The following is a 22582-nucleotide window of genomic DNA, read 5'->3' on the forward strand; positions in this document are numbered from 1 at the left end:
CTTTAACCACTGGACCACACAGCCTCCTATAACAAAATCACACCCCAGATGGGACTCGAAACCACAATCCATGGCTTAGAAAGCCAGTGCCTTATCCATTAGGCCACAAGGGCTGACACAAAAAGCTCATTTGGTAGTAATAAAGAAAGTGGGAACAATAGTATCGTGGTTTAATACATCATATCCAAGCCATCGTTGGTGTTCAAACACAGCAGAGTGTTACATTGGGAAAGGGCCGTACTTGTCAGTACGTATTTGACATTCATGTGGGAAGATTTAAGATTGTGAAGAAGTTTAAATATGCTGCGTTTTTGCGCATTGGGAACCTTACATAATTAGGTTTTTGATTAATGCCACTTTCTTACAGACAGTAATCAAGGTGACGGTACAAGACCAGAGCCAATAAAGCAGTTATTTTCCTGTCCTTTCATTACCATATTCTAGTGTGCTTGTTCAGAATATGCGTGAATCGTGAAAACGTCTTGCCAATATGTGAACAAAGCCAGCATTCACTTTATTGATCACCATGTGGATTAACCGCTATTGGAACACAGATGATTGTGTTAAAGATGTTAATAGACTTTTAATGTACACGTTTTAGAGCTAAACATTTGTTGAGACAGTTCAAGTGCTGTATCAGTGTTTAACTATTTCCTGGATGTTTGCCTTTTGGTCTTACTCTGGAAAAAGTAATAATAATAATAAAAAGTAGGCAAAACCATTTTTTGAGAAACCGCATTTGGGAGAAAAACTAACAGTTTGGAAACACATTTGCAAAGGCATTGGATTCTATTGTGGTGTTTCCAAACTGTTGAACGTTTCACATTACATGCAGGTTTACTGGCTTGACAAAAAGGCGATTGACAAAAAGAATGCAGTCTCGATAGCAAAATCGCGTCAAGCTGAAATAGCTCAGTTGGGAGAGCGTTAGACTGTAACGGTCCCTGCTTCGATACCGGGTTTTTGTAAACAGCACGACTAGGGTTATTTGTTCTTAATTAATTTTTTGAATTAAAAAAACAGCACATTTTTTCTTTAGTGTAATTGGAGGAAATAAAAACGTATTATAGTGCCATTTTCTAATGCGATAAAGAAATGCAAAAAGCATCATCTCTGCGTGGGCTTGAAAGACCAAAATTTCGATTAACAGCCGAACGTGCTAACCGATTATGGTGTTTTATTAGATAACACCCTGGGAGCTCAACAGAACAGTGTGTATGCATAGAGCTAAAATGGAAACCAAATATATACGATTCAAATGGGAATCGTATTCAGATTTTAAGCACAAATTTGATAGACTTCACAGTGCAAAGGAGGAAGGCAGACAATGCAAATGACGCAAATGGCTCCGACTTTTTAAATCATATGAGAAACTTGAACCCAATTAAGCTTTTAACCGCCTGCAGTCTGGAATGAGTTTGAAATGTTGTTGTAACACCTCACTGGGCAACAGCAATTGCATTATATGAAAGCTCCTGTTTATTTGTCAGCGGCACAGCTACCGGTGCCACTCAGAGTTGGAGGGAGACGGTCGGCCACTTGCCCATAAAACAATACTTTCAGGGATCATTTCTATAGCGATTTGCTAGCGAAATGCGTTTTTAAAGTGTTTGGACTCGCTATCCACGAGGAAGAGTGAGAGTGTTCACTTTTGAGCGTGAAGGAGGCAGTGAGTGTTGTTTTTTGGCCAACTGCTCCCTGTTATTGATGACCCCTCCAGTGTTCCTTAGGGGGCTGGAGGAAGCGGCCACGTTATGAGTGGGTATCTTTTTAAGGTACGCAAGATGAACTACAGTTGCAAAGCACTGCTGCTTTTTCGACGATTGATTAAAACTATCAATCTGACTGAAAACACGGATCACATTAATTGTGATCGGTTTGATACCAATAGGCTTACATGGCAGGTATTGTGTATAGACAATGTCATATACACAGAAATGAACACGGACAGTATTTTTTTAAGGGCTGACTCATTTTAACGTTCGAGAGATCTAGGTGTACTGGAGAAATATACTGGATTTTTTCCATGTCGTAATTGTGCCACCTGTGATAATGCGTTTGAAACTAGAGATAATGTGAGATAATGTCTGTTACTGGCGGATAGTTTACAAATGTACTCAATTATGTTACAACTTTTGTGTCTACGAAACATATCTGTAACATTTATGTAATGCCTGTGTGGTTTTTTCATGAAGTTAATTTGCTAACAGACTGTTCTGGTTTGTTTCTAACCGTGAAGCGATCGCTCTGTTTGCCGTATATTTTCTGTCTGTAAGAGGAGTGTCCTTGTGATCCCATATAGAATGCGACGAAACAGGTCGCCCTCCTTAATATAAACAGATAAAGAATAAGTTCACGCACACACCAGGTGATTTACTGTAGCGTCAGACATTGGAGGTTCAGCAGTGTACTGCAGTGTTGTGCAAAGTCGTCGGTGTAAGTCAGGATGGCCGAGCGGTCTAAGGCGCTGCGTTCAGATCGCAGTCTCTCTGGAGGCGTGGGTTCGAATCCCACTTCTGACAAATCTGTTTGTTTATTTATTTCTTAAAACGTCCACCGAATGCTTGGTAATTTGATTTGTTTTTCTTGTTAGTATTCAAATCACAAGGTTGTTAAATGAGAGAAAGTCACTGCAAGCCTGCACCTCACCACATCCTTCACACTGTTAAACTGCCTCATTATGATGAGGCCTCTAATTATGCCTTTCCAATACTTTGAATGTGTTATTGTTCAGTTTAACATGAGAACATCTTGGTAGAACAATCATAATGTCCGCAGGACTTATTTTCCTCGGGTTCTAGTATCAAGTTTTGAGTGTGTCGCCGGTTAGCTCAGTTGGTTAGAGTGTGGTGCTAATAACGCCAAGGTCACGGGTTCGATCCCTGTACGGGCCACGGCTTTTCTTCTTTAAAGAAACCACAGGATTTGTAATGGTGCCAAAATGAACATTCTTTAACAAAATGAACCGAAGCGATATGAAGTACAACCAGTAATATTTCAGACTTCCTGAGCTTTAAACATGTATTAACAATGAACACATACAATCAATTAAAAACAAAGCTTACGTAGTCGGCAGGATTCGAACCTGCGCGGGGAAACCCCAATGGATTTCAAGTCCATCGCCTTAACCACTCGGCCTCTATCACTCCCCTCCTCAAAAAACCTACCCTCGACCCCACCTCCCTCCAGAGCTACCGTCCTGTCTCCCTCCTACCCTTCCTCTCCAAAACCCTCGAGCGGACTGTACACCGCCAGCTCTCTGCTTTCCTGTCCATCCACTCTCTGCTTGACCCTCTCCAATCTGGCTTCCGCTCTGCTCACTCCACTGAAACCGCCCTTCTGTCTGTCACCAACTCACTTAAGTGTGCCCGAGCTGCCTCTCTCTCCTCTGTCCTAATTCTCCTCGACCTCTCTGCTGCCTTTGACACTGTTGATCACTCTATTCTACTATCATCTCTCGCTGACCTGGGGATCTCTGGCACTGCTCTGGCCTGGTTCTCCTCCTGCCTCTCCAACCGCACTTACCAGGTAACCTGGCGTGGAGCAACCGCCACACCTCACCCTCTCTTAACTGGAGTCCCCCAAGGGTCAGTCTTGGGTCCTCTCCTGTTCTCTCTCTACACCCGCTCCCTGGGCCCCCTCATCGCATCCTATGGTTTCTCATACCATTTCTATGCTGATGATGCTCAGATTTTCCTCTCCTTCCCCACCTCTGACTCCACCATCTCCTCCCGTATCTCTACCTGTCTGTCTGCTATTTCCTCCTGGATGCACTCGCATCACCTCAAACTCAACCTCTCTAAATCTGACCTCCTTTTCTTTCCCTCCTCCTCCCCCTCCTCTGATCTCTCTATCTCTGTTCCTCTGGAATCTACCACACTCTCTCCCTCTTCCTCAGCTAAGAACCTTGGAGTCACCCTGGACCCCTGCCTCTCTTATTCCCAGCACATCTCCACTCTGGCACGCACTTGCAGATTCTTCCTGAGCAACATCCGAAGAATCCGACCCTTCCTCACCAACTATGCTACCCAGCTCCTGGTCCAGGCCCTGGTACTCTCCCGCCTAGACTACTGCAACTCCCTCCTGGCTGGCCTTCCTGCGTCCGCCACCCGTCCGCTCCAGCTCATCCAGAACTCTGCTGCTCGCCTGGTGTTCTCTCTACCTCGCTTCGCCCACGCTACTCCACTACTCCGCTCGCTCCACTGGCTCCCGATCACCGCTCGCATCCAGTTCAAGACTCTTGTACTAGCCTACAGATGCCTTGATCAGACTGCACCCAGCTACCTCCAGACCCTCATCTCTCCCTACACCCCCACTCGACCTCTCCGCTCCGCCTGCACTAGAAGACTGGCTCTACCTCCGCTACGCTCCCCTGCCTCCCGAGCCCGCTCCTTCTCCACCCTTGCTCCGCAGTGGTGGAACGACCTTCCTACAGATGTCAGGACTGCCCAGTCCCTGACCACATTCCGGCGCCTCCTTAAGACTCACCTCTTCAAACAGCACCTGTAGAACTCCTCTGTTGTATCCTGGGACACTATCACCCTTCATTTAAATATGCTTTATTTTGCTCTTATCTGCCCCCTATTTTACTGCATTTAATCCTGTACCTCAGAATATTGTAATCTGCCAAGTGTTTAATCTGTAGTATTTTGTACTTAATCATATCCTGATGTAACTTTCACTATTATCTGCTGTATTATTGAATTGTGGTTTGTCACACTTGAGAATTACTGTATTTCTTGTTCTTATTGTATGACTTATATTGTAACACTTGAATGTATTTGTATTTGCTTGCGATTGTAAGTCGCCCTGGATAAGGGTGTCTGCTAAGAAATAAATAATAATAATAATAATAATAATAATACATGCTCGCACGGTTAGTTGTGAAAATATCCAAAAGAAGTAAACGGCTCCCGCAGTAATGCTGTAGATGGCAGTATAGGCTAACTAATGAACCCAAGTCAAATGCCTTTGTTGAAACTCTGTCAGATTTGTACAAGGCAAGCACACGTGGGAAAAGTAAATACAATATACTTTCTGTTAATGTTCATAATAATGAATACATCTTTATTTCAATATACGTAGCTATTTAACTGATCTTTTCAAAAAACACCCCCATCCACAAAAACAAAGTAGTTATTTATTTCAACTGAAAAACTGACTTGCTTCATGGCTGTTGCCAGAGCACTCGAGCACGTTCTGGCTAGCGTGAGCGGACTTAGCAGATAACAAGATCTACAAAATATCACATGCTAATTAAACATACCATAATTATGTTTGTTTTTATTATACATGGCGACTTATAGAGACTAGGGTGTGTGAACTATGCATCAGCTGCAGAGTCACTTACAGTTACATCTCAACCTAAAACGAAGCACAAGAATGTTAAGTGACTTGCTCAGGGTCACACAATGAGTCAGTGGCTGAGGTGGGATTTGTACCGGGGGACCTCCTGGTTACAAGCCCTTTATCTTTAACCACTGGACCACGCAGCCTCCTATAACAAAATCACACCGCAGATTTGACTCGAACCCACAATCCCTGGCTTAGGAGGCCAGTGCCTTAGCCATTAGGCCACAAGGGCTGACACGCATCACACATTTGGTAGTGCTAAAGAAAGTGGGAACAATAGTATCGTGGTTTAATACATAATACCCAAGCCATCTTTGGTGTTCAAACACAGCAGAGTGTTACATTGGGAAAGGGCCATACTTGTCAGTACGTATTTGACATTCATGTGGGAAGATTTAAGATCGTGAAGAAGTTTAAATATGCTGCGTATTTGCGCATTGGGAACCTTACATAAGTAGGTTTTTGATTAATGCCACTTTCTTACGGACAGTAATCAAGGTGACGCTACAAGACCAGAGCCAATAAAGCAGTTATTTTCCTGTCCTTTCATTACCATATTCTAGTGTGCTTGTTCAGAATATGCGTGAATCGTGAAAACATCTTGCCAATATGTGAACAAAGCTAACATTCACTTTATTGATCACCATGTGGATTAACTGCTATTTTAAAACAGATGATTGTGTTAAAGATGTTAATATATTTTTAATGTACACGTTTTAGAGCTAAACGTTTGTTGAGACAGTTCAAGCGCTGTAGCAGTGTTTAACTATTTCCTGGATTTTTGCCTTTTGGTCTTACTCTAGAAAAAGTAATAATAATACTAAAAAGTAGGCAAAACCATTTTTTGAGAAACCGCATTTGGGAGAAAAACTAACAGTTTGGAAACACATTTGCAAAGGCATTGGATTCTATTGTGGTGTTTCTGAACTGTTGAACGTTTCTCATTACATGCAGGTTTACTGGCTTGACAAAAAGGCGATTGAGGAAAAGAATGCTGTCTCGATAGAAAAATCGTGTCAAGCTAAAATAGCTCAGTTAGGTGAGCGTTAGACTGTAACGGTCCCTGCTTCGATACCGGGTTTTTGCAAACAGCACGACAAGGGTTTTTTTTTTAATTAATTTTTTTAATTTATAAAAAACAGCACATTTTTTCTTCAGTGTAATTGGGGGAAATAAAAACGTATCATAGTGCCATTTTCTAATGCGATTAAGAAATGCAAAAAGCATCATCCCTGCGTGGGCTTGAAACAACAGCCTTTCGATTAACAGCCGAACGTGCTAACCGATTATGGTGTTTTATTGGATAACACCCTGGGAGCTCGACAGAACAGTGTGTATGCATATTGCTAAAATGGAAACCAAATATATACGATTCAAATGGGAATCGTATTCAGATTTTAAGCACAAATTTGATAGACTTCATAGTGCAAAGGAGGAAGGCAGACAATGCAAATGAGGCAACTGGCTCCTACTTTTTAAATCATACGAGAAATTTGAACCCAATTAAGCTTTTAACCGCCTGCAGTTTGGAATGAGTTTGAAATGTTGTTGTAACACCTCACTGGGCAACAGCAATTGCATTATATGAAAGCTCCTGTTTATTTGTCAGCGGCACAGCTACCGGTGCCACTCAGAGTTGGAGGGAGACGGTCAGCCACTTGCCCATAAAACAATACTTTCAGGGATCATTTCTATAGTGATTTACCAGCGAAATGCGTTTTTAAAGTGTTTGGACTCGCTATCCACGAGGAAGAGTGAGAGTGTTCGTTTTTGAGCGTGAAGGAGACAGCGAGTGTTGTTTTTTGGCCAACTGCTCCCTGTTATTGATGACTGCTCCAGTGTTCCTTAGGGGGCTGGAGGAAGCGGACACGTTCTGAGTGGGTATCTTACCAAAAGGTACGCAAGACGAACTACAGTTGCAAAGCACTGCTGCTTTTTCGACGATTGATTAAAACTATCAATCTGATTGAAAACACTGATCACATTAATTGTGATCGGTTTGATACCAATAGGCTTACATGACAGGTATTGTGTATAGACAATGTCATATACACAGAAATGAACACGGACAGTATTTTTTTAAGGGCTGACTCATTTTAATGTTCGAGAGATCTCGGTGTACTGGACAAATATACTGGATTTTTTCCATGTCGTAATTGTGCCGCCTGTGATAATGCGTTTGAAACTAAGAATTTTACAAGCTATACAAAGAAAAAAAAAAAAAAAAGGAGTACAGTATCTCACAAGTGATGACCTGTGCTTCACCTTGTAAAGGTTTTGTTTGAAAGACTATGGCCAATCTAAGTATCTTTAGAAAGAAAAAGGATTGTTAAGAGTAATCTTAAAGAAAGTCTTAACCAAACCAACGGACATAAAAAACCTGAATCCATGGTTCTAAACAAACTATTCTTTTATGCATCACAGCGGATATACATCTACATGTACCCATATCCACACACTCAATCGAGCAAAACAATGTGTTATGAAAAACAAGCACAGGACAGACCGAGAGAGATATAAATAGATATATTGTTGGGCCCAAAGTCCTTGAGAAGTCCAGCTCCAGGTAAGAAGCAAACAAAAACATAATCCAATACACACAACAAAACAAAGTAACAAAGTAAACAAATCCAGCAATGAAAATTGGTAAAAAGGAATGGTCTCACCACTTTGCTGATGCGGATCCTCTTTTAGCTTTCAGATCATTTCCTGCCAATGGCATAATTTTGTATCCACATGTCGCTTTATCCAGCAATTACAGAGTACATAGGCTTCTTAGAAAATTCAATCAGGAGCACAGGTGCAGAGGCAGCAGGAGGTCACAAAGTAGAAAAAAAACACCCACCTTGATAGATAGACCTGTGCTTTTATACTACCCCTCTTAAAGTTGTATACCCACTTTTTTATAATTCCTAATTGAACAAGTTTGTGACCACTTTGAGATAATTACATTTCGGATTAAAGTGTCTGGCCAGACTAACTGCAATCAATTAAGTTGCAGATGGGGAGTTTCTTACCGCATTATATGTGGTCGGTGTCACATATTCCCCCCCCCCCCCCAAACAAGAGGCACAACTGGGTTTAAATCCAAAGTAGGGTTTTAAGTTAACTACATTTAAGGTGTCACACTTCTGATCACCAAACTGCACTCGATAATTAACCGGTCCAAGTCGCTTCATTACTGTAAATGGACCAGTCCATTTGGCGCAAGCTTAGCTGAAAACTTAGAAGCAGCTTCAGATAAAGGGTGTGACCTAACCCAGACCAAACGTAAATATGTAACATTTGAGGAGGGTGATTTGGAGTACTTACTTGGCCTGCCTAGTCTGAGCCTTATCTACATTACTAACCACCTGATGAACTAACTGCTGTTGCCTTTCAAGTAAGTTTTGTCTTAACGACTCTTGCTGGGGAGCTACATTACAAAGCCGATCCAATGGCCCTTTTAATCTATGCCCCAATGCCCGTTAAGTGGGACTAAATCCTGTGGATTCCTGGCGAGCAGAATTGATGGTGAATTGGAATCAGCAAATCCACTTATCCCATTCTTCATTGTTATTCCCCACATAATAGGCGATCATTGTCTTCACCGTGCGGTTTATAAGTTCTGTGAGGTTGATTTGCAGGTGGTATGCTGTAGTGAGCTTGTTCACAACTCCCCAGGTCTTAAAGATACCTTTCAGGAGTTGACTGGTGAACTGGCTCCCTCTGTCAGACACCAAATAGCGTGGTGTGCCCCATCGAGTAAAGATGTCCCTAATCAGGATGTTAATAATCCGGGGAGTCTTGCCATCTCATAATGGAAAAAACTCAACCCATTTTGAGTAATAATCCACAACTACCACAAGTATGGTGTTACCGCTCTTACTGCAGGGAAATGGGCCCATCAGGTCGATTCTAAGCATTTCTCTCAGTTCGGTAACAGTGCTGGATTGTAACATACCTGCAGGTTTTGTTTTCGATGCCTTATACTGCTGACAGGTCTGGCATTCCTTAGTATGTCTCCAAGTTTCCTTGCGAATCTCTGGCCACCAGGCCACCTCCAGCATTCTGAAAAGTGTCTTTAGCCTGCCCAGATGTCCCCTTAGTGGATTGTTGTTATAGTACTGTAAGAAAGTTGATGTTAACTCAGAGGGGACCACAAGCTGAAACTTGAATTCATCGCCTTTGATTGGTACCCGCCTATATACAACTCCCTGGTGTTCCACATAGGTGATGCGGTCAGGTTTGGTGGTGGTGTTGGAAGATGTTAATGAAGCGAAGATCTCCTGGATGTTCTTATCCCTTGACTGAGCGGCCGCAATTTCGTCAAACAAAACAGGCAAATCCAAGCTGAAGCTCTGTGAATTGCTGGAGTAGACTGCAATAGTGGATGGTCCAGATACTGGAACCTTCGATAAAGCATCAGGAATGGTATTGAGACTTCCTTTACGATACAGCACAGTGAAGTCAAATTGTTGAAGTCTGAGTGTCCATCTAGTGAGCCGGGAGGATGTCTTTGGACAATTGAAGGCCCAGGCTAGAGCTGCATGGTCGGTTACAACTTCAAATTGACCAGACTGCACCCAGCTACATCCAGACCCTCATCTCTCCCTACACCCCCACTCGACTTCTCCGCTCCTCCTGCACTAGAGGACTGGCTCTACCTCCTCTACGCTCCCCTGCCTCCAGAGCCCGCTCCTTCTCCACCCTCGCTCCGCAGTGGTGGAATGACCTACCTACAGATGTCAGGACCACCCAGTCCCTGACCACATTCCGGCGCCTCCTTAAGACTCACCTCTTCAGACAGCACCTGTAGAACTCCTCTGTTTTTCCTCTGGGACACTATCAACCTCCCTTAAATGCGCTTTATTTGCTCTTATCTGCCCCCTATTTTACTGCATTTAATCCTGTACTTCAAAATACTGTAATCTGCCAAGTGTTTAATCTGTAGTATTTTGTATTTAATCATATCTTGACGTAACTATCACTGTCACTGTTATCTGCTGTATTATTGAATTGTATTTTGTCACACTTGAACTTGCTTGAACCAAAGTCATTGTATTTATCTTGCTCTTATTGTATTACTTGTACTGGAACACTTGAAATGTATTTGCTTACGATTGTAAGTCGCCCTGGATAAGGGATCTCCTTAGAAATAAATAATAATAATAATAATAATTGTATTCCTTCCAAGAAATAACGCCATTTCTCCACAGCCCAAACGATTGCCAAACACTCCTTCTCTGAAGTGGAATAGTTCTTTTCAGCACTACTGAGGATTCGGGATGAGAAGACAATAACATGCTCTCCATCATCAAAGTTCTGAGCCATCACTGTGTCACAGGGTGACTTAATGTTTATAACTTATTTTTTTGTTTGTGTGCACTTTTATTCTAGGTATCTTAAAGCACCTTATAAGATTTCTGTATTAGTTGTATATTAAAGGAAATGAAAGTTTAGGAACCATTTGATTGCAAAATACAACCACGTTTATAATATATAAATGTTTTTGGAAGATTTTTACGATATGATTGAATGTTTGTTAATCGTTTTTGCAGCTGCCAGAGGTACACACAGTAAGACTGCACGAGTTATTTGAGAGTTGTTTTGAGCACGTTTTATAAAATGTTCTATTGGTTTGGTATTTAAGTTTGATTTTGCTTTATTTGGAGTGAATTGTATGTATTATATATATATATTTTTTTTTTATGACAGTATGTACACGTTTTTATTATATTAAATTTGGTCTTACCTTGTGTCTTGGTGTGGGACGGCGCTAGGCTGGGAAGGAGCTGAGAGCGAGTGATGTCACTTCCAGTGGGAGGTTTTAAGCAATTTCCGCAATGATGCTGGGAAATGTAGTTTGTACAAATACTGTTAATGGGTCTTGCCAATTGATTCGCTCTGGATAGTTAAGGGAGGAGTTTGATGGATATAAAAGCGCGGAGATAGAGGCAACGGAGAGAACTGCGAGAGACAGGGAGTGTGCCACAGAAGAGAGCCAGAGAACCAGAGAGACGGCAGAAGAGCGCTGCAAGAGCCACAGGAGTTCCTGAGAGAGCAGAGACATGGAGAACAGAGGCTGGGATCCAAGAGGAATTTTCAGGACTAAATGTATTAGTAGAACAAGCAGGCTGTACTGGAGAGTGGATTCAGGACTAAAAGAGTGCAGTTTAAAAGGGAAGTAGCCAGACCACTTTTAATGATTAGTACATTGCCTAATAGGGTTTATGACCCGCTTGCTGTTTAGGGACCCTAGTGCACCTTTATATTTTCTCTGCTAGAGTGATACCTGTGTTTTTAAAAGGAGATAAACCCAATATTTGGTATTTGCCTGTAACTTGTAATTTATGGTTCTTGCACCTGTTCTATTGATATAAATATCTATGATAGAGAGTGGCATTTTGGGGTGTTGCATTTTAAATTACCTGTGGCTATAGGTTGTGCTCTTTAAATATATGGATTGGTATAGTTAACTATAAAGAAATATATTTTAATCTCTGTTGGGGTGTTTTGTATACTGCATAATTGTGAGTCACTCAGTGCTGTTGCTTTTTTTGTCTCCAGGGGGGGTGCCTGCCACATCCAGGGAGGAGCTTGGCACCAGTGTGGGGGGGTCACTAGCTGCACCTTTTCCTGGAGCGGTTGATGAGGATCCAGTGGTGTCTATTGTGACTTTGGCCTGAAAATTATTTCTTTTGTATACTTTTGCACCCTAGCAAAGTAGTGGGTGCTTTTATTATTTTCTTTTGATACTTTGTGCACTAGTAAATTGGTGTGTGCCTTGTGTTTTTTTATTTTTATTTTTGATAACCCTGGTACTACCGAAATGGTATTATCATATTTTAATGATTTTATAAGGATAATACACATTGTTTATTGTGAAATGGTACAACTGTCTGCCTTTCTTGTCATGGTCGATCTGTTCTGAGTTCCAACTGGTCATAATTACGAACCTGTGTTGTGTTTTAGTGTTGCTAGGGTCCTAGTGCCCCATATATTTAGTTACTAGGTGGCGTAGTTGGCTACTGTTTGAATTTAAACCCCAAAAGAGTGTCCCGTGACAAATGCACGGAAACATTCAAATCCAAACACGTCAAAAAACGAAATAGTGCGGAATAGAAATAAAGAAGGCTTTGACATCGACGTGATTTGAACACGCAACCTTCTGATCTGGAGTCAGACGCGCTACCGTTGCGCCACGAAGTCCGGGCGTACTACAGGCCTGTTATGCAATTTTAGAGTGCACAGCAAGCATGCCAAACACATTGTAATGCCGATGCTGATACTTGGAAAACACTCGGTATCACCAGGGTTATAGGAAACAGCCAACTCGATACTTGTTCGTAGCCAGCAGGGCTATGAATTTGTCGCAAGTGTGTTTGATTCTCAGCTTTAAAAGTAAAGAAAACATTAAACAACTAGTTTAAATCAGTAAAACTAGTATTTAAGTAGGATTCTCTCAGCGCGTCTCCTTTGAATGCGCACTGGAACAAATGGGCTTTGATCGTCTAATTACGTGGCAGAATGCAATAATGTATTGGGTTAATTTACCAACAAAAGAAACATAAACAAACGTGTATGTATTTATTTGTGAATAAACTATCCTGCTTCTACGATGGGACCAGGGATCTTACATCGGCAATCGAATGACAGGCCAACCCCAGAGAGACTTTGTCTTGACCAGGGATTGATATCATTTAAAAACAAACTGCAGTGGTTCCACTGAGGATCGAACCCAGGGCCTTCTGCGTGTAAAGCAGACATGATAACCACTACAGTATGGAACCTTGTCAGAACTGTGGTGGTGCTCCTACATTATTGTCTACATGCAGCATCTCAAATAATTGCAATCATTTATCAGACCCTTCGGCATTGTCTTTTTAAGAATTAACCCTGCCAATCCGAACGCAGGCCAACATTCAATCAATTAATCATATATATATTTTCTATAGCGCCCCATATGCGCTTCAAAAAATCTATTTGAAAACAAGAAAATATCTAATTGTAAGCCTGGTCGAACAAAATAAGTCTTCTGTGTAATTTTAAACAAAGAGCGCTTTCCACGATTTAAGATGCTTTCGAGAGACAGAATATTGGAATTGGCCGCCGAAACTGGGGAATAAAACTGCCTGTGATCAAAGTGGGCAGAAAAGTTGCATACTTTGCATAACGTATTTGGGAGAAAAGAAAACGGATCATCTCTGATTTACGACGTTTCCAATGTTTGGCCCGGCCACTGCCGTGTGGCTGGTTAAAACGATGAGTTCAGTTTTTTTTTTTTCTGCTGCTTGGTAATTCAGTTATGCTGCAACAGCAGCAGAGTGGCGCAGCGGAAGCATGCTGGGCCTATAACCCAGAGGTCGATGGATCGAAACCATCCTCTGCTAGCTTGTTTTTCTTCTGTTTGCAAAGCAGTTTTTCTAAAATATTAACTGAAGGCAAGACTTCGTATTATATTCGAAATCAGGGAAATGTGCACATTACTGGACACATTTAAATTGACAACTGACCTCGAAAACGTTAGGTTTTCTATCAAATTCGTTTCTTTACAAATGACATTGCTTTCTTTTCTTTTTAAATTGTTCCCAGAAAGACCAAAAGATAAAGCCCTTGGGAATATGTCAATATTGCCAGCTCCTGCATATGTCAGCTCTTGAACTCTCTTAAAAATTGAGCTCTAAAACGTTTGCTTTGCAAGTTAATTAACAACCGTAACACTCAATAGCGTTTAATCCATGTGTTAATTAAATTCGGTTATTGATTTGTTCACATATTACAATGCTGTTTTCAGGATTCCCGCATATTCTGAACATGCACAATGTAATATGGCAATGGAATGACAGGGAAACCACTGCTTTTTTCCCTCTGGTCGTATTTTGTCACGCTGACTAATATCCATATGAAAGTGCCACAGTCACCTAAAGGATAAGGCACTAGCCTCATAAACCAGGGATTGTGGTTTCGTCAATGTTTTATTAAAAACAAACTGTGTGTATTTGTTCTTGGTCTGTGATATGTTTATAGAACTTGGTACTTTACACAAAGTAGTTTTGGCCAAGTAGTTAAGGTGATGGACTTAAAAGATGTTGGAGTTTCCCCGCTCATGTTCACATCCTGCCGACTATGTGCCCTTTTTTATGTTTTCTTTGTTAATTTGTAAAGGTCTGTTAAGCTTTAAGACATCAATCATTACTTGCTGTACTTTAAGTTTCTTCAAAACTAGTATTTGTAGAGCTGTTTTCAATATAACATGCAAGGAAGTGTTAATATGACTTTATTACCCAACTATGTCATTGAAGACTGGCCAACATTAATTTGGGAGTCACTTTAATTTATTGTGCAGTATCAAATGAAACATAAAAAAGAATCACAATACAATAAATCTCTGTTTGATTGCTATTTAATCGATATGTCGTGTAGGCTAAATTGTTTAAATAAATGCACGGAAACATTCAAATCCAAACACGTTAAAAAACAAAATAGTGCGGAATAGAAACAAAGAAGGCTTTGACCTCGACGTGATTTGAACACGCAACCTTCTGATCTGGAGTCAGACGTGCTACCGTTGCGCCACGAAGTCCCGGCATACTACATGCTTGTTATGCAATGCTAGAGTGCACAGCAAGCATGCCAAACGCATGGTAATGCCGATGCTGATACTTGGAAAACACTCGGTATCACCAAGGTTATAGGAAACAGCCGACTCGATACGTGTTCGTAGCCAGCAGGGCTATGAAGTTGTCGCAAGTGTGTTTGATTCTCAGCTTTAAAAGTAAAGAAAACATTAAACAACTAGTTTAAATCAGTAAAACTAGTATTTAACTAGGATTCTCTCAGCGCGTCTCCTTTGAATGCGCACTGGCACAAATGGGCTTTGATCGTCTAATTACGTGGCAGAATGCAATAATGTATTGGGTTAATTTACCAACAAAAGAAACGTAAACAAACGTGTATGTATTTATTTGTGAATAAACTATCCTGCTTCTACGATGGGACCAGGGATCTTACATCGACAATCTAATGACAGGCCAACCCCAGAGAGACATTGTCTTCTGTTAGCAAAATAGATTTTCTAAAATATTAACTGAAGGCAAGACTTTGTGTCATTACTTTTCAATTTAGTGTGTGTATTTTGTAATTGTTAAGGTGTAGAAACGGCAGGTATGCAGTTTACCTGACTCTACTCATAGAGGACCAATACATTTATTAAAACAAAAAAAAAAAAATCTGAAAAACAAGGTTTGTTTATTTAATCTGATACCTTACATCTAGACTTAACTGTTACGGTTAACAAAATTAGAGTAAATTATCATAACAATAGAGTTAAAAGAAAATTCAAATAACATGCCAGTTAAAAATGCGCCAAAAATGACAAAGTAGTCTCAGATTAGGACAATGGCACTTAACGGGTAAGAAACACATTTGCAGCAAAACCCTTGAAATCACCAGAGCCTTCCTCCTCCTGAATACTATGTAGGTGGGCGGGGACTGAAACCTCCCCCGGCTAGAAAGATTGGTCACATACTGGTAGAAACTCAGAAAAAAGACAACATCACGCCTACAATTGCTCACTTGTTAAAATCAATAAGCAAATTTCAAATTGGTCATTGCTAATGCTAAAGCAATTTAAGAACACTTTAAATACGGCTTGACTAATATAAAAATATAGTAATTTGATTTGCACTACGCAGGACAATATTGATCTTAAATAAAAACATTACATCTGAAAATAACTTGTGCTTACCCCCACTTACAAGGAAGCTGTCAACCTTTGTATTCGTCCTCATAACGTGTTAGAAAATGTAAACAGCAGTTGGAGAATACCGAAGTCGATCATCCTAGCATGTTAAACGAGGGCATTTCTCATGTAAGCTACTTCCACTAATAGATCGTTTATACTGTTCTCAATGGTCCGCATTGAAACCGAGAACATGGCTGCTTGTTTATCTCTCGTTCGCTTACAGCGTATGTAAATATATATATATATATATATATATATATATATATATATATATATATATATATATATATATATATATATATATATATATATATATAAAATTATTTAGTAAACAAACTACACTCACAAACTCCTCATGTAGACAGGCTTCGGTAAGGAAGATGATGGTTTCTTGTTGTTTACTGTTTCTGCCTAACCCGTGGCTATTTATTTCAAACTCACAGTATTACGAGAGTGAATGAGCTTCTCGTTAACTAGTGTCTGACGTCACCTTCTTCTTCCTCACTAACTTCCCGTCTACCCCCGAAATCTAGAGTCTCTAAACGGCCAAAATGCTACATATAGAATTAAACACAAATGAACTGAAATATACTGCTTACATTTTTCCAGTTATAGTAATAATAAGTCCTGCGTTAACCTAAAGTTTATTATATTGTTAATTCCCAACTTATATATTACTTATATATATATATATATATATATATATATATATATATATATATATATATATATATATAATAATTCTGCTGTTTTTAATTCTACACATGGTAATGCCGATGCTGATACTTGGAAAACACTCGGTATCACCAGGGTTATAGGAAACAGCCGACTCGATACGTGTTCGTAGCCAGCAGGGCTATGAAGTTGTCGCAAGTGTGTTTGATTCTCAGCTTTAAAAGTAAAGAAAACATTAAACAACTAGTTTAAATCAGTAAAACTAGTATTTAACTAGGATTCTCTCAGCGCGTCTCCTTTGAATGCGCACTGGCACAAATGGGCTTTGATCGTCTAATTACGTGGCAGAATGCAATAATGTATTGGGTTAATTTACCAACAAAAGAAACATAAACAAACGTGTATGTATTTATTTGTGAATAAACTATCCTGCTTCTACGATGGGACCAGGGATCTTACATCGGCAATCGAATGACAGGCCAACCCCAGAGAGACTTTGTCTTGACCAGGGATTGATATAATTTTAAAACAAACTGCAGTGGTTCCACTGAGGATCGAACCCAGGGCCTTCTGCGTGTAAAGCAGACGTGATAACCACTACACTATGGAACCTTGTCAGCACTGTGGTGGTGCTCCTACATTATTGTCTACATGCAGCATCTCAAATAATTGCAATCATTTATCAGACCCTTCGGCGATGTCTTTTTAAGAATTAACCCTGCCAATCCTAACTCAGGCCAACATTCAATCAATTAATCATATATATTTTCTATAGCGCCCCATATGCGCTTCAAAAAATCTATTTGAAAACGAAAATATCTAATTGTAAGCCTGGTCGAACAAAAGAAGTCTTCTGTGTAATTTTAAACAAAGAGCGCTTTCCACAATTTAAGATGCTTTCGAGAGACAGAATATTGGAATTGGCTGCCGAAACTGGGGAATAAAACTGCCTGTGATCAAAGTGGGCAGAAAAGTTGCATACTTTGCATAACGTATTTGGGAGAAAAGAAAACGGATCATCTCTGATTTACGACGTTTCCAATGTTTTGCCCGGCCACTGCCGTGTGGCTGGTTAAAACGATGAGTTCAGTTTTTTTTCTGCTGCTTGGTAATTCAGTTATGCTGCAACAGCAGCAGAGTAGCGCAGCGGAAGCGTGATGGGCCCATAACCCAGAGGTCGATGGATCGAAACCATCCTCTGCTAGCTTGTTTTTCTTCTGTTTGCAAAGCAGTTTTTCTAAAATATTAACTGAAGGCAAGACTTCGTATTATATTCGAAATCAGGGAAATGTGCACATTACTGGACACATTTAAATTGACAACTGACCTTGAAAACGTTAGGTTTTCTATCAAATTCGTTTCTTTACAAATGACATTGCTTTCTTTTCTTTTTAAATTGTTCCCAGAAAGACCAAAAGATAAAGCCCTTGGGAATACGTCAATATTGCCAGCTCCTGCATATGTCAGCTCTTGAACTCTCTTAAAAATTGAGCTCTAAAACGTTTGCTTTGCAAGTTAATTAACAACCGTAACACTCAATAGCGTTTAATCCATGCGTTAATTAAATTCGGTTATTGATTTGTTCACATATTACAATGCTGTTTTCAGGATTCCCGCATATTCTGAACATGCACAATGTAATATGGCAATGGAATGACAGGGAAACCACTGCTTTTTTCCCTCTGGTCGTATTTTGTCACGCTGACTACTATCCATATGAAAGTGCCGCAGTCACCTAAAGGATAAGGCACTAGCCTCCTAAACCAGGGATTGTGGTTTTGTCAATGTTTTATTAAAAACAAACTGTGTGTATTTGTAATATAAAAATATAGCAATGTCTTTTGCACTACGCAGGACTAGATTGAGTTTAAAATAGACATTACATCTGAAAATAACTTGTGCTTACCCCCACTTACAAGGAAGCTGTCAACCTTTGTATTCGTCCTCATAACGTGTTAGAAAATGTAAACAGCAGTTGGAGAATACCGAAGTCGATCATCCTAGCATGTTAAACGAGGGCATTTCTCATGTAAGCTACTTCTACTAATAGATCGTTTATACTGTTCTCAATGGTCCGCATCCCAGCCTGAGACCACGATCCAGTGGCAGTGGGAGATGTTTTTCAAAGTAATATGTTATTTGAAATATTAAAACAATCTTTAGTTAAATAACACATGTTTCTACACAAAATATTTTTCAGTGACTTCGACAAGTAGCCAGTTTACAACAAAAATGCAATCTGTGTTAGGAACGCTATTTTAGTCCAATTTAAAATGGAAATTAAAATGGTATTGAGTGCTGACAAGAGTTTGGTATCAGCTGTTGATTTCCTTGAAACAATCTTTTATAGTAAAATGAACACATTTATTCATTTAAAAAATAAGTAAAAGTGAACTGTCAGAAGTGGGATTTGAACCCACGCCTCCATTCGGAGACCAGAACACACAATTCTTTGGAAAGACAGCGTCCTTGAGTCTGGCGCCTTAGACCACTCGGCCATTCTGACAAGCTGCGTTTGCTTTAGTAGAAAACCGCATTATTTCATTTCAGCACAGACTAGGGTTGTCTATTGTATCAAGGCCCGATTGGGTTTATTACGCATATACTAACTTGCTCCATGAATGATGTAATGACAAGTGTAAAAAAAGAAACAGATTGAAGCCAACCCACGAAAGTAAGATTCTTTATTTCAATATCGGTATAGCTTTAAAGGATGCACGCATTTTACAATAGCAATTGCTATATGACAATGACCAATAAGTATTTGTGTTGCAATACTTTATACCATGTGAACAGAATCAGACATTGCTCCGTTGCCTCGAAGAAACATCTACAATTTGTATTTAAAAAGGACGCCCAACGTGGGGCTCGAACCCACGACCCTGAGATTAAGAGTCTCATGCTCTACCGACTGAACTAGCCGGAATGACGGGAGAAAGATTCTTTCTTTGTGGCGGGGTGAGAGAGGACGTACCGACAGGTGCGTGGGACCTGAGATTTGGTGTGCTGCTGCTGTAGATGAGTGTTCTGGAGACGCGCTGTTTCTGTGTCTGCGGTGTTACAGCCGTGTGAGTCTATTCCAAAAGTAAAGTGTTGGATAATTCGAGAGCTAGTCTGTTGAATAAAGCTCTGAGAGTGTGGTTAAATCCCGGTCTCATCAATTTTGTTTTGTTAGATTAAAAGTGTTCCAGCAGCAGGTAAATGTCCCCACACCTTTTGGTTCTGTTTACTTATGCTACACCGCTGCTAAACCTGAACGTTGCTGCTAATTATCTTAACTAAACTTGTATTGTTGTTGAATTGCTCTAATATAGTTAAACCTGTAATGTTGCAGCTAACGTTCCCTAATACTGTTAAAACTTGTGTGTATTAACAATCTGGCTTTTGTTGTTGAACCCTTGCTGGGAAGAGCTGTTTCCAATCACCTAGCACTCTTAAAGAAAAGTGTAATCGCTGCTATATGTTGGTCTAATACCCCATGCTTTTAAAATGTGTCTATTGGCTGGCTTTATTCAATTTCCCCTCCTTGTTTTTAGTACAACTTGAATACATTTTATTGTTAGTTATTTGAACTGATTTATGTGAATCATGGATCATTGTAATAAAGCTTTGTGAATTGTTATTCTGTTGTCATTCCTATTCTAAAACTTTTAATTAATTTTAGTAGTGTCGGTATTAGGACTCTCACTGGGTGTCACTGGGTGTGGCTGCTACAATCCCATATAGAATGCGACAAAACAGGTCGCACTCCTTCATATAAACAGAAAAAGAATAAGTACACACACACACGAGTTGATTTACTGCAGCGTCAGACATCGGAGGTTCAGCAGTGTACTGTGTAACCCCCATGCTTCCTGTTTCCAAATATGGGTATCAGTGAGTCTGTTTCTTTAACACGACCCCCCCCTTCTGTGCCCGCAATAAACACGTGCACAGTCAGTTGCCTTCATGTTAATTTCCAATGTGCAAACGAGTGCTAGAGCTACCGTCCTAGGAATACATCTGAAATTTCTATATGCTGTATCTTCACTGTCCTGCATTGCTATTATATTTTATTAATAGGTAAGCGATTTCTCCTTACTTTGATTTTTTTATTGATTAAAAATAGCAGGATTTGCTGTAATAAAGCTTTAAGTAAAACTTTAAATAAATAAATAAGTAGTGTGGCCGCCATGTGGATGATTCTGTTCAATACAGCTTTGCAAATAAATATTTGAAGCGGCTATATTCTAATACTTATAAAAGAATAATATATTTTTTTATAATTGAGTGATTTCTGTTATTTACAGAGGCAGTTGTGTTTCCCATTTTACTCGGTAAATAGAAAAAAAAGAGAATATTGTTTATACATTCGTCCGCCATTTTGACTGAACTGCAGTTAAATATAGTTCAAAACTTGAACGGTTTATAATATGTGTTTAAGATGTTCCAAATATACATTTGTCATTTATATAGTACCTTTGTATTGTATGGTTACTAAAAAATATATATATATATATATACACTTTAAATAAGTTTCCTTTTAATTATTGCACCACTTGTGTATTGTGTTTTACACAATCAGTTGCCTGCATGTTAATTTCCAATGTGCAAACGAGTGCTAGAGCTACCGTCCTAGGAATACATCTGAAATTTCTATATGCTGTATCTTCACTGTCCTGCATTGCTATTATATTTTATTAATAGTTCGTGGAGACCGGAGATTACGAAGAGTGGAGGACTTGATCCATTGCATCTACCGAGACGGCTTGTAATATTGCAGCGGGACTGTACAGTTCAGCAGAAGGACTTGTTTTTTTTATATTTAAGTCCTCCGGAGGAACTTTAGTCGTTGTGCACAACTGATAGAAACATTTTGTTTTATTCTATATTTTTATTTCCAATGTTTTTTTTTTTACTGTGAACAATATTGTAACAATTTTAATTGCTACATATATATTACTTTTATAAACATTTTCTTTTCATAAAGTATATTTGTTGTTGCTGAGTGATTCTTTATAATAAAGTAACCTGGTATAAATATATTAAGGCAACTGTATAACGTAAAGTACATTTTCTTAAGAAGGGTATACGCAGCATTAGAGAGAGATCTCCAGAATTCACATATATTTTCCCTGAACTTAATTCTCAATGTGACTCATTGTAATAGTGGGTTACATAAGTAGAAAAATTTGGCACCCAACGTGGGGCTGCGCCCCTTCTAGTAATCATTCATGTTCAAATTACTCAGCAACAATTAAAATTTGTTTTGAAATATATATGCAATAAGTTTAAAAAAAAAAAGTATATATATATATAATTTTTTTTTTACTTTAATTTCTCTAAGTAATGGAATTGTGCAAGCAGTATGAGTTTTGCCCTGATAGGTCCATACTTTTAGGTCATGTAGATCAAAGAGTCACCTATGCTGACATTAAGAATGCATTCAGTCCAGTTGGTGTTGTTACTAAAGTTCAGCGTTTAGTTGGACAAGTATCTGAAAGTGTACTTTGTGAGTTTGAGGAAGGTTTGTCTGTGTTTCTGTTAGATGATGAGCATGTTAGTCATGACTTCAGCAGTCGCTGGACAGTACAGCCTGTTTTATCAGATCAAGTTAGATTTAGCAACACTAGCACCATTTTGTTAGATGTGACTGATACTTTTCAGGAGCAGTTGGCAGCAATAGCTATCAAACATGGCACTGATGCTAAAGAATTAGAAAAGAGGGCATCCAAGCTGCTGTCTGATAAACTTAGTGGAAGCTATAAAGACTCTGAAGGGGTTAGTCCCTTGCCCAAGGTGTCTTTTGATTTCTCAAATGCTTTCACTCCTAAGCAGACATTCTCAGAA

The 22582-nt window shown here is 39.6% G+C and overlaps 9 non-coding genes across 9 annotated transcripts; 3 read left to right on the forward strand and 6 right to left on the reverse strand.

Annotated features, from left to right (window-relative positions):
- The first annotated feature begins 1547 nt into the window (after positions 1-1547).
- LOC117970780 (small nucleolar RNA U3) lies at positions 1548-1763 on the forward strand. The gene has a single exon (XR_004662988.2). It is a non-coding gene; the product is annotated as a small nucleolar RNA U3 (small nucleolar RNA).
- A 677-nt stretch (positions 1764-2440) lies between these two features.
- On the forward strand, positions 2441-2522 carry trnal-cag (transfer RNA leucine (anticodon CAG)). The gene has a single exon. It is a non-coding gene; the product is annotated as a tRNA-Leu (tRNA).
- A 542-nt stretch (positions 2523-3064) lies between these two features.
- trnas-uga (transfer RNA serine (anticodon UGA)) lies at positions 3065-3146 on the reverse strand. Its single transcript has one exon. It is a non-coding gene; the product is annotated as a tRNA-Ser (tRNA).
- A 3872-nt stretch (positions 3147-7018) lies between these two features.
- On the forward strand, positions 7019-7234 carry LOC117970779 (small nucleolar RNA U3). The gene has a single exon (XR_009310546.1). It is a non-coding gene; the product is annotated as a small nucleolar RNA U3 (small nucleolar RNA).
- Positions 7235-12471: 5237 nt separating this feature from the next.
- On the reverse strand, positions 12472-12543 carry trnaw-cca (transfer RNA tryptophan (anticodon CCA)). Its single transcript has one exon. It is a non-coding gene; the product is annotated as a tRNA-Trp (tRNA).
- A 508-nt stretch (positions 12544-13051) lies between these two features.
- Positions 13052-13124, reverse strand: trnav-uac (transfer RNA valine (anticodon UAC)). Its single transcript has one exon. It is a non-coding gene; the product is annotated as a tRNA-Val (tRNA).
- A 1721-nt stretch (positions 13125-14845) lies between these two features.
- trnaw-cca (transfer RNA tryptophan (anticodon CCA)) lies at positions 14846-14917 on the reverse strand. The gene has a single exon. It is a non-coding gene; the product is annotated as a tRNA-Trp (tRNA).
- A 2375-nt stretch (positions 14918-17292) lies between these two features.
- On the reverse strand, positions 17293-17365 carry trnav-uac (transfer RNA valine (anticodon UAC)). The gene has a single exon. It is a non-coding gene; the product is annotated as a tRNA-Val (tRNA).
- A 1783-nt stretch (positions 17366-19148) lies between these two features.
- trnal-caa (transfer RNA leucine (anticodon CAA)) lies at positions 19149-19259 on the reverse strand. Its single transcript has 2 exons — positions 19222-19259; positions 19149-19194 (listed from the first exon to the last, which is right to left on the reverse strand). It is a non-coding gene; the product is annotated as a tRNA-Leu (tRNA).
- Between the last annotated feature and the right edge of the window lie 3323 nt (positions 19260-22582).

This window comes from Acipenser ruthenus, chromosome 35 (genome assembly GCF_902713425.1).
Source record: "Acipenser ruthenus chromosome 35, fAciRut3.2 maternal haplotype, whole genome shotgun sequence".
NCBI lineage: Eukaryota > Metazoa > Chordata > Actinopteri > Acipenseriformes > Acipenseridae > Acipenser > Acipenser ruthenus.